A 15344-nucleotide genomic window follows, 5' to 3' on the forward strand; every position below is an offset into this window, starting at 1 on the left:
AAGCTTGGTAATCCATTGCAAGAGTATCTAGAAAATACAAACACAAACAAATGCAGACACACATTCAAGCAAAGAAAACCACATGCAAATATGCATTTTAGATTCAAACGAAACCATATAACCAGCATAAGTAATGACGAGCATAAGCAGGAAAGAATAAATCGAAAAAGACCCAGCTTAGGCAGTGTGATCGAAACAAATATTCCAAACAGATCATCATGCAAACACAAAGTAATGGTTTCAGTGAAAGAAAGTACCTTGTTTCAGGGAGCAGTTGAAGGTGAGGAGGTTTCCTAGGTTTGTGAAGGAGGTGTAGTGAGTCTGAGAGAGGCGCGAAGGGTTACAAGTGAAGGGGAAATGAAAAAATGAATCAAGAATGCTTTCGAACGCTAACTTAAACGAATATGGGAATAACAAGCGACAATGCTTTTTCACCGTTGATAAGAGTGCCACTTGTGCGCCCACCATTGAGTAAGGTGAAATATCACCTCAGAAACGCTTTGTGTGTTGTGCCACACCTACCCATTGTGAGATTGACACGTAAGCCACCAGAGCACACGAATAGTCTCTTTGCTAAAGCAAGCTCAGCTCGAGCCTGAGGGGCTTGTGTATTGGACCAGAGCGCTCAGGGCTCAATGGTCGGTGGTCGGATCTTGGTGCATGGCACAAGCAGGCCAGCTCGACAGTTGGGCCAGTATAATGGGCCACATGATTGGGCCCCCGTTGGACAGTAAACTCGTTTTGGTATAATTGAGGTAACTTTTTGTACACAAAGGCAAGGCGATTAATAAAGGATATTTGTGGACCTAGGGGTGCGCTTAGTGCGTATGGGTTCTAGGTCAAGTAAATGTTTTCTTTTAAACCTAAGTCCGTGCAAGAGATGGCTCAATTGATTGTTCTTGTGAGAGAGAACAGCTGCACCAGAATTTAAAGAGAAACATAACCAAACTGCATTCAATTGATGTTAGTGGGTTTCAGTCTTCAAAGAGAAAAGAGTTGACCAAGACCTGCACTGAAAACGTCAGAAAAAACAGAAAATCACATGGTCATCACATGTGATCTTTGACTAGTCATAAAGGCTCTTAAATTTTCAAGATTTTGGAATATATTCCTTTATGACATGTTGTAACTTCCTCCAGAACAAGATCAGGCTTTCAATACAGCTTTATTGACTCATGATTCTTTCATAATTGAGATCTGCAATAGACACAATTTAAAAAAGAATTAAATTCATTCTTTCACAATGCTACCAGAGAGAAAACAATCGGTTGTTTTTTTGCAACAGTAAAACAGATTTTGATTTATTAAGTATGAGCATATAAGATTCAATGAAGATGTAATTGAACATTTAACAAGAGATATTTAAGCATGAATTTGAATTAAAAACAAATATGGATAGAGATAAGGAAGGTCTTATCCTTTATGAAGTTCCTTCAATGAGTCATTTGTTTGTGATCAAGAAGCCTCTTTTGACTATTAAGAACCTTGGACTGGTACATAACATTGATTCAACTTCAAAGTTAATCTTTTCCTTCCAAGAACCTGATGAGATGACTCAGTGATGCGAATCAAATAAAGAAGGCTTTTAATAATGAAGGACAAGATCATTCGCCCTCACATTTAAAGTTCTTCTTATTATTCTTTGCAAAAGATGAGGCCCAAAGCCCAAGCCCAAGAAGGCCAAAGCCCAAGTTCATCTCATGAAGGGCAAGGCCAAGTATTAAATAATAAAGAATATTGTTGAAGGTGCTTAGAGGGAAACATTAGAAACCTCTATTGTTAAAGCATTTTTTAGTCTTTAGTTAGGAGTTTTAGGGGGGGGGGGGTGTTAGTAGATAGGTGTAGGAGTAAATAAGGAGGTGCCAAAGTGAGAGAAGGGATCACACCTTCCTCATGCATTGTTTTAGGCGCCAATTCTAGAAGCTTTTAGGAGGGAGTTTTTTGAATTTGTGTAGCTTACATTTCAGCACCTTAGGCTATAAATTAAGGTGCAGCCCTTGTATTTTTCAGAATTGAAATGAGAGTAAAGAAACTATACTCAATTTTTGAGTGAGCATTGGAGAGCTTTTGAACCTTCTTCTCTAGTCTTATCTTGAAGGATCCATGGTGTCCTCAAGTGGCGGCAGTACACTCATCTAGGAGCAACCATCCTTCTAGTGGCGTGATCACTCACCTTCTCTTCCATCTCCATAAGCTTTTCTCTTCTCCTTTCTTCCTACTCTTTCAATTGTTCATGTTTAGCTTGTGTTCTTAAGTTTTGGTTTGGTTATTTTTCATTTTCCAGCAGCTGTTCTTATTCTTTTTTGTTTTGGTTCGGTGCATTTTAATTTCCAGCACTTCTAATTCAGTTTGCTTATCTTTTGTTCCATTTTGTTCGGTTCAATTTGACTATAATTGGAACTTCCATATGAGTTTGAAATTGGTGCTAGTTTTGGAGAGTTCTTGACTTAGAACAATGATCCAATTCTAAGAAAAAGTGCCTAACTATTGTCCAACTCAAGTTGATTCCTAAGAAGGTCAAGAACCTTTCTCTATGTGGCTATTGGAATCTCATCAGTGCCTCATGTTCTTCTAGATTCCCTGCATAAACATGAATTCAAGCAACAAGGTTTGGTCCCCTTACAAATGTGGGTCCATTTGGTTTATATTTATCATTTGAAACCTCACAATCTTTGGGAATCCATTTCATAAAGCCTCTGGGAACAAAATATTTCCTTATTTTGCAGAATCTAACAGAATGGCCTTTCTTCATGCAATAAAAGCATGTAACAACCGGTTGTTTCGACTTAACAATCGGTTGTTTTACTGGCTGTTTTGAAAAATTCTTTGAAAAATTATCTTGCTTGTTTTGTGGATTAAAACCTAATCCAGCTCTTCCAAAAACACGGTTTTGAGATGCCAAGACATTCTCAAAGTTGGATTTTCCTTTTGAAAGCTTATCCACAATACTAACAAGATAATGCACTTTCTTTTCAAGATTTTCACAATTTTCACAAATGAGAGTGTCACACTTGCAAGAAGAGTTTTTGCAATGAGTTTCCAGATTTTCAAAATCACTTTTTGATTTTCCAACTCTTCTTCAAGTGCCTTAACTCTCTTTTCAAGCCAACTGTTAAGCTCTTTTAATCGATTGTTTGGAAGAACCAATCGATTAGCTTCATCATGTGTTTCTTGAAAAACTTCAAGCAATTCACTATAATTTTCAACATTTAGAGAAGCACATGAACTTACATCACTTGAGCTACATGACTCATCATCTCCTTCTGCAATCAAGCATATGTTTGTCTTTTCTTTTTCACTTGATGATGAGCTTGATGAGGAGACTTCATTCTCATCCCAAGCTATGTAGGCCCTTTTTGACTTTCCCTTCTTTTCTTTGTAGCTTGACTTCTTCTCCTTGCTTTCTTTATTTGGGCAATCTGCCTTTATGTGCCCTTGCTCACCACAACCAAAACAAGTATAATTATTGGAATTAAAATCATTGGATTTTTTGTTTCCATACCTTTCTTTGTTGATGTTTTTGTTGCGGTTCCTTTTCAAGAATTTGCTAAACTTTCTAAATAGCAAACTAAGGTTCTCTTTATCACTTTCATCACTGGATTCTTGCTTGCTTTTGTGCTTGATAGCTTTTAAGGCAATGTTTCTCACATGTTTATCTTCACTTTCTTGAATATTGAGTCTATTCATCTTCAACTCATGTTCCCTAAGCTTGCCAAACAAAGAAGCCATACTCAATGATGTTAGATCTTTTGATTCAGATATAGCAGTTACCTTAGGTTGCCAAGATCTATCAAGACATTTGAGAATCTTGATGTTTAGCTCTTCTTTTTCAAAGGTTTTCTCAAGGCTCATGAGGTTGTTGATGATGTGAGTGAACCTTCTTTGAACTTCAACAATAGTCTCACCCTTGAGCATTCTGAACATTTCATACTCTTGGATTAGAGTATGCTTTCTGACTCTTTTCACCTCATTGGTACCTTCATGAGTTACCTCCAAGGTGTCCCACATTTCCTTTGCTGATTTGCATTGAGAGACCCTGAAAAATTCATCTGAATTCAAGGTAGAAGTTATTATGATTTTAGCAATGCAATCAAATTTGGCATTCTTGCTTTCAGAATCAGTCCATTGAGACCAAGGTTTTTCAATGGAAGATCCATCTTTTTCAAATTTTGGAACAAAGGGGTCATTTTCAATTGCATCCCAAATTCCTTTGTCAAGGGATTTTCAACAAAGATTTTCATTCTGAATTTCCAAAATTGGTAGTTCAAACCACAAAACAGAGGTGGTTTGTTGATTGAAGCACCCTCCCCAAAGTGTAATCTATCAACTATGTAAAAACAGTTTTAGGATCACACTTGAATAAATTTCAAGAACCAAGCTCTTGATGCCAATTGTTAGAATGTATGGCTTTAAACTAGAGGGGGGGGGGGGTGAATGGTTTAAAGAGGGTTTTCACAAACTTTTTAGTCTAGAATGAAATTCCTTTGAGAAAACTTGATTAAGAACTCAGTTTGCCAAAAACACAAAGCAATTTAGTACAACACCAGAAAAACAATCGGTTGTTTCGCAGAAACAATCGGTTGTTTATACCAGTTAAAATATACAAACTGAAATTAAAGAGTTTAAGGGATAGAGAGATTGCACACACAGTTTATATTAGTTCACTCTTAAACCAAGAGCTACATCCAGTATTCCCAGAAACCACTGGGGGAATCCACTAAGCAATCAAACCTAGATTACTTACACACACCACCAAAGAAGTGACCTTGATCCCCTCAAGACACACACTTCTTTTGGCTCAGCACATACACCACCAAGAATGTTGATCTTGACAACCTCAAGAGTACACAACACTTCTTGGCTTATCACACCAGAGCTTACACAAAGTATAGAAGGATTACACTTGTTACAGAATGATCTGAAATCAATACAAGATGAAAATCCTATTCCACTATCTCTTGATTAAAGCAATCTCAAAGCAATCTTTCAACTCTTGAAAAACCAAATCAGTGAAAAACTCAAATCTGTTTTTCTATGATTAAATCTTAGTTGTTGTTTGTTACAAAAGCTTAACAAACTATTTATTGCTTTAAAAGATTGGTCAAAGCATTTAAAACAGGAGCGCATTCAGTTATAAAATTATTTAAAGCTCAGTCAAAGCACAAAACAGTTTTCTGTTATGGTTTAAAAACAAACAATCGGTTGAATGCTCGAATCAATCGATTGTTTTGGTTTGACAGCAAGTCAACCACCAAAAATTGTTTTCAACCTTTCTTAAAACACCTAAGTATAAAACAATCGGTTGTTTCGACAAAACAACAAGTTGTTTTTCACTTAGTTTGAAAAACAATTTCAATTAAAAAGGTTTGAGAATACTTAAGCTTTGGATTCAATCAAGAGTGCATTTACACAGATAATCTACCCCAAATCCTATTCTAAAACACCTCAGCAACAACAAGCACATCAAGCCTTCCATCAAACTCAAAGGATTTGTATTCTTCAAAGCTTTGAACACACTTGATTCAACACAATCAATTGGTAGGACCCCCTCTGTTTCAACGGAGCTACGTTCCAAAGTTACAAGAGATTAGACAGATTCTTGAAGAGACAAACGAAGCTAGAGTTTGTCACCAGAGTTAACAGGCGAGCAAGTCAACCGGCAAAAACACCATCAATACCACCAATCTTTCAATGTCATAAATATCCTTAAATTTTGGTTCAATTGAAGTTTATTTGTCATTATTCTTATATTCAAAATGTGTTTTCATATTTTCGATTTCAAAGATCTTACCATCCTTCGTTTTAGTATAATTTGCATTTGCACATCATTAATAATTTTCAAAGGTAGGAAATGCTTCCATTACATTGTTGCATTCTTTTCAATTTCCATTACATTACATTGTTGCATCCTATTCCTACATTTGTACTTTCCTTTTCCACGAATCCACCATTGGGCCAATTTTTGGTCATTTTATATTATTTTCCCTAGGTTTTAACATCTCTATTTGACATCCTACCACTTAATTGCTACTAAAAATGTTCTTCTAAATTATTATAAATAACTCTTTTTCATTCCATAAAATTTACTTAAATCTTCTTAATTAAGTCATCATCGTTTTGAATTTCAAGTTCAATTTGAATCACCATAGAAACCATCCTCCTCCATCCATTTGAATTCATCCAATCAAAATTCATTCCTATGAACATAGGAAACTCATGTTTAATGGGACACCAAAACATATGAGCCAATTATAAAGTTCATGTGGGCTTCTTCAAGACAGTTATCTTTTAACAATCCCCCCTCATCTCTATCACCCATTTGTTGTAGAACATCATGTCCCCCAAAATTCTAAGTTCATGTGGGCTTCTTCAAGACAATACTTATTGAGTTATCTTTTAACAATCCCCCCTCATCTCTATCACCCATTTGTTGTAGAACATCATGTCCCCCAAAATTCTATCTTATTCTGAATAAACTATTTCATGAACCCTTCTTGCTTAACATTTATCTATCCAGGTGGTCTCATAACTTTCAATTTCAGATGATAAAAGTTAAGGCTTGGAGGAGAAGAGAGAACGAACCTACAAAGATCCTAAACCAAGGAAGATAGTGATTAAACAACCCTATATGGCCAAGTATGTATTCAGATAATTGATTATTCAATTTTTATTAATGAGCATTGATGATTCAAATTGAATAGATACATTGATTTGAGTACATATATACAAAAGCTTAATCTAACAACCATTCATCGTCCATCCAATTTGGTGATTCACTATTTCAATTCCAACCAAACACATTTAAAAACAAGGTTTAATTTATGTAAAAATAATTCTTGTACCTTTTAATTGAACTATGGTCATTTGTTTGTAGTGCTCTAATGATTTAATATTAGAAAAAGATGTTATCATCTTTAAGATATGTAATAAATAACGTGATATTAAAAAAAAGGAAAAATTAAAATAGATATATTTATACATATTATATATATATATATATAAATAAATAAATAAAGGGGATTCCCTCTTTAACTGCTCTCAAATTTCTTTCTATTTTATCCTTAGATTAATATTTAGTTTTATTTCATTATTTTGGGTATTGCGTCATTTTCTTCTTTTTAAAAATATTTGAAATAAATGGAGGAGCGGTTTTGAATTAAAAGAGATGGTTTATTTTTGAAAATGAATTGCTAAAAGGAGGGAGTGTCTCTTAAAATTATGAGAGAGAAATAAATTTAAAAAATATTTGAAATAAATCGAGCAACTGTTTTGAATTTAAAGAGATAATTTATTTTGAAAATTAACTGCATAAGAGGAGTGTCTGTTTGATGAGAGAGAAATCAATATTAGGAATAGTGAGTAGTGGTCGAACGTGAGCAGTTTTGAAAAAAATTCTTGAGTATATTGTCATTTTGTCATTTTTCATTATTACTGAGCGGTTACATAGGAGTAGTGGGTTTCAAGAGTAGTTGAAAAGGACCAGTTACATCCACTTCCGAAAGGAGCAGTTTTCACCGGTTACATCCACTTCATTTTCTCTTTTATATTTCGACTCCAACGAAAAAAATGCTCATAAATTTTGACACATCTTGAACCCTCTTCCTTCACGCTCCGTGTTCTTCTCCTACTCTCACCCATCTCACGTCCACTACATTCATTCCGCCTTTTCATCTGCCTCCACTCTTTCAAAATGCTCTCTAAGCACAAAAGAAGTCTATATAATTTTGATTATTTAATTGTTGGAAGAGCAAGTGGAGGCGGAAGAAGTAGAAAATGGAGAAGTTGATCTAGGTGAAGGAGAATCAACTGTTCTTCCCAATCTTTTGCGACCCCTCTCACTAATCTCAACTAGGTTGATTCTGATCTTGCTTGCTTGAACCCTCGTTTCACTTTTATTCTTCCTTTTCTCATTCTACTATATCCCTTCATCTTCACTCCCTTTAATTGGGGAAAAATGATTATTAACGTAACACTGATTTGTTTGTTTGCTTATTCATGTGTTTTGTTTGAGTTTTGGCAGGAATTTTTTTTTTCAGTGTATGCAAGGTAAAACAATTATTTTGATATTTAGCAGTTTTTTTTGGATGAGTTTAGAGATAATGTCTCCATTAGAACTGTAATCACTTTTGTTGTCATATTAAATCATTATTATTATCTTATTTTATATTTAGTATTATATCAATCATGGGGTTTCACTTATTCATATAGTTGTTTTTTCAATAATGTTTGCGTAAGTGTTTTTTCTTTTACAGTAATGTAATTGTATATCTGGAAAATTATATTTGATTGTAATTCACCATTAATTAGTATCTTTTGTCTTCCAGGTGTTAGGCATGATGGTTGATATTTCTATATATTCGATGTACAATTTGGAAACAAAGCCTGACAAGGAAACTTCCTTCTTCTAAAACACTGGCTACTAATGATGAAGCATCTGAAGAACCGATGATTGACCATTCTAACAATGTTGAGAAAAAAAAATTCTAACAATGTTGAGACCCTCACAAAGTAGTGTTAACAATGAGGCACCATCAACCACCGTTGATTAATGTATTTTCATATTCGTGGAATGTTTGGAAATAAAAGTATTCCACAATAATAGTATTCTTTTCTTTTAATTCTCATGATTTTGAATCTCATACTTTTTTGTTAATATTGGAAAAAAGTTGAATTCTCGTGTTATTCTAAAGTTTGCAAAAAATATTGTTGGCTAACTCTGTCTCATCGGATTTTATATTTTATTTTATTCTTGACTACAATTTTCAGTTTTTGTTTATATTAATTTTATAAAAATAAAATATAAAGAGATTATATCCTTTTACTTATGCAAAGACTAATATTTATTTAATTATTAAAGAGTGTATTTATGATAGCAAAATGTGAAAAAAATTGAATGATAACAATTGTGACATATAAAATAATTTAAAGAAATATTATATAACTAATCCTAATTAATTTTATATAACTAATCCTAATTAATTTATTTTACATTCAATTATTTTTAATTTTTAAAAGATTAATGTGGTATAAACATTCAAAATCTTAACAATGGAAGATGAAAAATATATAAGAAAAGAAAAAAAAATCCTAAAATTAGTTAATAGTTTTACAATTTTAATATATTTTTTAAAGAAATTATTATAAAATTAAGCACTTTTAATTTATAACAATTTATTATTTAATTTTAATATATTTTAATTTTAGTGTTATTTATATTTTAACAATTTTATGTTTACCACTCGAATTTAATATTGAAATATCGTTTAAATTATTATTAACTAACTTAGTTTTTTTTTACTTTTTTACTGTAATTTTATTAAAAAATAGTATTAAAATATTATATAACCTTATTTACAAAATAAATTATTTAGTTATTTTAAAATAATGAAAAATTATTTGATTATTTATTTTAAATTAAATAAATATTATTATTTTATTTACATAAAGATTTTTTTTTATAAATATGATACTATTTAAATAAAATTTTATTTTTTTTAAACAAATAATTGTAAATACAGTTTTTTTTATTAAAATTTTAAGTAAATCCAATCTGCTTAAAGGAATCTTTCGCATATCTTTATTATATTAAAAAATATATAACTTTAATATGTTATTTTTAAAATTTAATTGTTTTATGTTTTCGTATTTTTATTATATTAAAGTACATATAACTTTAATATGTTATTTTTATAATTTAATTATTTTATGTTTTCACATTTTTATTATATTAAAGTATATGTAACTTTAATATATGTTATTTATACTTCTATACCTATATATATACCTATATAAAGGAGATTCCTATTTAACTGAAATTCTATTTTATTTTAATTTTATTTTTATATTTTAATTTTATTTTATTATTTTACAAATATATGATCGAAGATATTTTTTAGTAGTTTTAATTTTATATATTAAAGTGAGACTAACAGAATAAATAAAACTATTTTTAAATTTAAAATTAAACATTGCAAAATGAAACTTGCTCAGGAGCATTGCATAAGTGTATCTTTTTCCGTTCATCTTCATTTTTATCCCCCATCAAACTTTTTTTTTCATTTTCAGAAGTTATATTATCATTCCAAAACCACGAAATCAACCAGTAAATATTGTTTTTCAATTATAAAATAGAAGATGGATATGCAATGTGTGAATTTACTCTGTTTTTTTTAAATTTATTTATGCATGTGGGTGCAGTGTCCATTGAATTTTCCAAAGATTGAAAATACAAAGAGAGGATATGAGGAGAATATAGGCGTTGCAGTTGAATAGAGATATCAACACAAAACATTTACACATTTATCTACACAAACAGGTATTTATTAATATATGTATATTGCATATATATATATATATATATATATATATATATGTCTATGTGTATTTTGCAATTTATTCATAATTGTTAACTGTAATAGGGTCGGCCATCGGCCAAATCATCATGGCATGGGTCGGCCATCGGCCATGTTTCAGTGGTCTCGGTCGTATCGGCCAAGTCTTCTAAGGTCTCGGCCTCTCGGTCGTCTCGGCCTCTCGGCCAAGTCTTCTAAGGTCTCGGCCCCTTGGGCAAGTCTTCTAAGGTCTCGGCCTCTCGGCCAAGTCTTCTCAGGTCTCGGCCTCTCGGCCAAGTCTTCTAAGGTCTCAGCCTCTCGGCCAAGTCTTCTCAGGTCTCGGCCTCTCGGCCATACCGGTACACTTGCCCCCCAGGCTCAAGGGCAGATGTGTTACATATGTCCGATGAGTCTTTAATGATGGGTTTCGGTCGGTTTCCCTTGATCATGCGGCTATTCCATTTCTCGAGGTGTGACGTGACCCTAGGTGTGATCAAATAAGTTGGATTTGGGCGGTCGGCTTTTTAATTGTGATTTTAATCGAACAAGAACGGGCGATCGGCCATTTAATTGTGATCTTTAATCGAACAACTAAGGATAGGTGGCCAGCTATTACATGCGATGTTAATCGAGCAAGTGTAGCGGGCGGTCGGCCATTTTGATTGTGGACGTGTAACTCGAACAAATAAAATATGGGCGATCGGCCGATATTTGCGAGCGTTAAACTCGAGCGAGTAAAATGTGGGCGATCGGCCATTTTAATTGTGAACGTGTAAGTTGAGCAAATAAAATGTGGGCGATCGGCCAATATTTGCGAGCGTTAAACTCGAGCGAGTAAAATGTGGCCGATCGGCCAATATTTGCGAACGTGTAACTCGAGCAAATAAAATGTGGGCGATCGGCCATTTTAATTGTGAACGTGTAACTCGAGCAAATAAAATGTGGGCGATCGGCCAATATTTGCGAGCGCTAAACTCGAGCGAGTAAAGTGTGGGCGATCGGCCATTTTAATTGTGAACGTGTAATTCGAGCAAATAAAATATGGGCGATCGGTCAATATTTGCGAATGTTGGAATCGAACAAGCGGGCGTTTGCTAGGCCGGCACTTGCGATGTTAATCGAGCAAGCGGGCAGTCGGGCAATACTTGCGATGTCATCGAGCAAGTTTGGTTGGCGATCGGCCGGCACTTGCGATGTTTAATCGAGCAAGCGGGCAGTTGGGCGGCCGGCACTTGCAATGTTTAATCGAGCAAGCGGGCGTTCGGCCAACACTTGCGATGTCATCGAGCAAGTTTGGTTGGCGATTGGCCGGCACTTGCGATGTTAATGGAGCAAGTGGGCAGTCGGGCAATACTTGCGATGTCATCGAGCAAGTTTGGTTGGAGATCGGCCGGCACTTGCGATGTTAATCGAGCAAGCGGGCAGTTGAGCGGCCGGCACCTGCGATGTTAATCGAGCAAGAGGGCGTTCGGCAGGCCGGCACTTGCGATGTTAATCGGGCAAGCGGGCGTTCGTCAGGTCGGCACTTGCGATGTTAATCGAGCAAGCGGGCGTTCGGCAGGCCGGCACTTGCGATGTTTGATCGAGCAAGCGGGCCTTCGGCAGGCCGGCACTTGCGATCTTAATCGAGCAAGCGGGCAGCGGGCGGCCGGCACTTGCGATGTTAAATCGAGCAAGCGGGCGTTCGGCCAATACTTGCGATGTCATCGAGCAAGTTTGGTTGGAGATCGGCCGGCACTTGCGATGTTAATCGAGCAAGCGGGCAGTCGGGCTGCCGAGAAGTCGGCCAAGCATTGAGACTTGATGGCGCTCCTCGGCTCATAGCGTATGTCGAACTCGGAGAGTTCGACCGACCATCCTATCATCCTCCCTGCAAGGTCCGGTTTAGATAAAATTTTAAAAATAGGGTAGTCTGTTCTTACAGTTATGGAGTGATTTTGGAAATAGGGGCGCATCCGCCTTGCCGTGAGGACGAGTGCGAGAGCCTCCTTCTCAATCATCTGATATCGGGTCTCGGCCGAGTGGAGGGTTCGGCTAACATAGTATACGGGTCGCTCCTCGCCCTCGGCTTCCGGCACTAGGGCAGCGCTCACTGCTTCTTCCGAGGTTGCTAGATATACCACGATTGGGTTGTCGGGCCTCGGCTTCTGGATGACGGCCGGGGATGTGAGGAACTCCTTGAATTGTTTGAAGATTTCCCCACATTGGTCGTCCCAGACGAATTTTTTGCCCTTTCGGAGCAACTGGACCATCGGCCTCGTCCTCCTGGCGGTAGTCTACGCCCTTGAAGTCTTCGTCCGTGAAGGTGATGGGTGGCATCCTCGGCCGGAATGCCACTGTGTTGACCTGGTGTACCGCCCAGAGGTGTTTCTTCCGAGCGTTGTTTGTGCTTCCTCCCCCGGCGAAGCCGCCGGCTATAGTGTTGATAACTTCTCGGTTACCTCTCCTATCTCGGCCTCCCTGGGGGGATCGTCCCTTTGAGGGGGTCGGCCCTCGCAGGATGTCGGTCGCCTCTGTTATCTCGGCCATTTTGTCCGCCTGGGTGGATCCGCCCGGCCCGGAGGGTCTCGGCCATTCCTGACGAAACGGTGGAGATGCCCAGCCTGGATAAGTTCCTCGATCTTATCCTTAAGGGCCTGACACTCGTCGGTTGAGTGTCCGGTGTTTTGGTGGTACCGACATTGCTTCCTCCGGACGCAGGGCCGTCAGCATGTGGTGCATGGCGACGTCCGGACTCAGATTTCGGATGCTCATCGCCACTTTACTGAACCTATCCACGAAGGTTCTCAGCGACTCTCCCTTCTCCTGGCGAATGCCTACCAGAGCGATGGAGGTTAGATGGTGCGGCCGGCTGGTCGCGAACTGCGTTTCAAACTTTGTGACGAGCATGGCAAAGCTGTCGATGGAGTTGGGTGAGAGCTTGGTGAACCAACTAAGGGCTGCACCCTTCAAGGATGTGGGGAACACTCGACACAAGACGGCGTCGTCCGAGGTGTAGAGACTCATATGGGTTGTGTAGGCGTCCATATGCTCGTCCGGGTCGGTCGACCCGTCGTATCGGTCTCGGTTGAAACACTTCCACTTCTCAGGAAGTGGGACTTCGATGATGTTGTTTGTAAAGGGATGTCGGCAGTTCGGGTCGGTCGTCGGGGTGGACCTGATTAGGCACGACTCGTCGCCCATCTCAGTCTCGCGGGGAGGGGGTCGGCCTCTCGTCCCCTCGGCCACATCCGGGTTGGGGGGAGAGGTGTAGGACTTGCCGACCACGTTCGTCGGTATGACAGAGGGTCCGCCCTCCCCCAGCTTCTTTCTCATATCTTCGTTCTCCCTGCGAAGAACTTGCAGCTCTTGTTCATTTTTCTGAGCGGCCTCCTCGGCCTTTCTTCGCATCTCGGCCATCTCCCTCTGGAGAGACAGTAGCAGCATTGTTTGGTCGGCTTCAGTCATTCTTTCCATGCTTCTTGTTGAAACCATCTACTTTTTTCCTTCAGCTAGTTTCCCTCGGCCCCACGGTGGGCGCCAATTGTTCCTGCTAGGGAGATGGGACCTAGAGAACTGTTGAAGTCTTTTTCTCCTTCCTTCGGTCGGTCAGGTGACTGGGTAGTGAACTGAGGTTCTCTTCGTCCTCCTGCTTCTCCTTCGGCCCTCGGCCTCGGCTGAACACCGGATGGTGGGGGTACCTGCGAAGGCACTCCGACGCTCAAGTCAGTAAAGCGGGTGGTCAGCTCTCAGAGTGATAAATGACATACCTTACTCCTTAGGATGCGTACTATTTATATTATTCTAGTGGGCCTACCTTGTTGGGCCCATTTATCGAGGTGGACACCTCTTAGGTTTGCATTACCTAATTCTTAATGATAGATTACCTTCACTGATCTTGGTTTGAGCGTTAACTGTAATAGGGTCGGCCATCGGCCAAATCATCATGGCATGGGTCGGCCATCGGCCATGTTTCAGTGGTCTCGGTCGTATCGGCCAAGTCTTCTAAGGTCTCGGCCTCTCGGTCGTCTCGGCCTCTCGGCCAAGTCTTCTAAGGTCTCGGCCCCTTGGGCAAGTCTTCTAAGGTCTCGGCCCCTCGGCCATCTCGGCCAAGCCATCCAAGGTCTCGGCCTCTCGGCCAAGCCTTCTAAGGTCTCGGCCCCTCGGCCTCTCGGCCAAGTCTTCTAAGGTCTCGGCCTCTCGGCCAAGTCTTCTCAGGTCTCGGCCTCTCGGCCAAGTCTTCTAAGGTCTCAGCCTCTCGGCCAAGTCTTCTCAGGTCTCGGCCTCTCGGCCATACCGGTACAATAATTGACATTCTTTAATAGGAATAAAATTTGTAAAATAATGAAACACTTAGAAGGATGATCGAACACTCGCATTGATTAAGCCAATTAACACTAAGGTATAATGATTTTACAATAATGATGATAATGATATTTTTTATTCATAATATACTATAAATTTATATTATTAATATAAGTATGCAAATAATAACATTATTTATTTAAATTTTTTAAATAAATAAAAATAAAAATATAATAAAAATAAAAAATAAAAAATGCGCAGATGTGCCCGCTAGTAATAATAATTGTAATGGGATTAAAAGTTGAATAAAATAGGTTTAAATTCAATTTTAAAAGACGGTTTTGTAAACGTGAAATTTCGGTTCAATAAAAATTAATTGTATATTTGATTCTTAAGTCTTTTAAAATTAAACTATTCTGGAACTTCGTGATTACCTTTTATAATTTCTAACAGAAAATATTGACATGTTATTAATGGAAAAAATGTATATTACGTATTTATGTAGAATACTAATAACATAAAAAGTTTTAACCTTGTTATAAAAAAATATATCATAAATATTTTTTAGCAATAATTGATAATATTGGCTGAATATTACTTAATTTTAAAAACTTAAAAAACTAAATATGCTATCAAATTCGCATTAGAATCAAAATTACACACGTTATGGACACTACAACAATAAAAAATGGATTTAAGCAAAAAATTATAACTTTTTCTGTATTTTTA

This window comes from Phaseolus vulgaris, chromosome 10, assembly GCF_051622355.1.
Source record: "Phaseolus vulgaris cultivar YP4 chromosome 10, ASM5162235v1, whole genome shotgun sequence".
In the NCBI taxonomy this organism is placed as follows: domain Eukaryota; kingdom Viridiplantae; phylum Streptophyta; class Magnoliopsida; order Fabales; family Fabaceae; genus Phaseolus; species Phaseolus vulgaris.